This window comes from Aegilops tauschii, chromosome 3, assembly GCF_002575655.3.
Source record: "Aegilops tauschii subsp. strangulata cultivar AL8/78 chromosome 3, Aet v6.0, whole genome shotgun sequence".
NCBI lineage: Eukaryota > Viridiplantae > Streptophyta > Magnoliopsida > Poales > Poaceae > Aegilops > Aegilops tauschii.
Genome location: NC_053037.3, coordinates 624,208,734 through 624,210,096, shown reverse-complemented (window position 1 = coordinate 624,210,096; position 1,363 = coordinate 624,208,734).

Below are 1,363 nucleotides of genomic sequence, written 5' to 3'. Positions count from 1 at the left end.
CCGAGATACACTATCATTCTTAATTTCATAAAATCATGAACAGTTATTGAAAGCATGAACATTTTTTTAAACTCGTGCACATATTTCATATCGTGAACATTTTTCAAATTTGTGAACACTTTTAAAAAAATTTGAACATTTTCTAAAATCAAGAACATTTTTTAATTTGTGAACGTTTTATACTATTTGCAAACATATTTGAAAAATTGTGAACATTTTTAAAACAATTTTCTTGAATTACCAAACATTTCTAGAATTGACGAACATATTTTGGAAACTGGTGGAACAAATTTCGAAATTAACGGACATTTTTTTTATTTAGAGAACATTTTTGAAAATACGTGATCATTTTTTGAATGAGCGAACATTTGATGAATGAATAAACTATTTTGTAAGTCACGAATAATTTTTGAATTCTTAGAATGTTTTTCCATTATTGAACACTTTTTGAATTGACAAAATTTTGTTCAATTTCATTAATATTTTTCAATACACGAACTTTTGAAAAAATCATGAACATTTTTTGATTTCTCAAACATTCTGTTTTCAAAATTTCGAACATTTTTTAATAAGAAAATATGTTTTAGAAAATCATAAACATTTTTTGAATCCACAAATATTTAATGATTAATTAACTTTTTATATCAAAATTCTCATTTTCTTTCAATTTTCTGAACTTTTTTAAAGACCCAAATTGTAGAAATTAGAAAGGAAACATAAACAGAGAAGAATAATAAAAAAATGATATTTTAAAAACAGGCTGTCTGAATATGGGCCAGCCCAAACGAGCGCGTTGCGTCTTCCTCCAATGCGTAGAGCGCAGTATAAGAGGCCCCTACAGCATTGGCCGACGTAGGCAGGAATTCCCCTGTGTGAAACATTTTTTATCACTTATAGGTGGCATTGGTGGGTAATACTTTGCAAGTTTGGGACAATTTCTGTGACGTACCGCCAGAAGCAATAGTCACTTTATAATTAGGTATAGCCGTATAGCTATAGATGTAGATACTTGCCCGTATCTTCCATTGTAGGCTTAAATATTATAGTATGCTAATCCATGATTGACGTAGCATTTTGATTATTAATGTGATTGCGCACAAAAACAAAATTTGGTAAACACTTCTTAATTTTCCAAAGAAATTATAATTCTATTTGGTAAGGCAACATGAGGTTGGACAGTTTTTGCGGTTCTTGTGAAACACACGGGGGAAAGGAAATTAATCCAGTTTATAAAGAAAACCAAATAAAAAACAAAATAGAACGACCCAAGTTAGGAGATAAAACTCGCAGCTAGAAAAGCAAACAAGTAGCAAGAAATTATAAGGAGGAAAATAAACTAAAATGAGTGGGGAGGATGGCATGA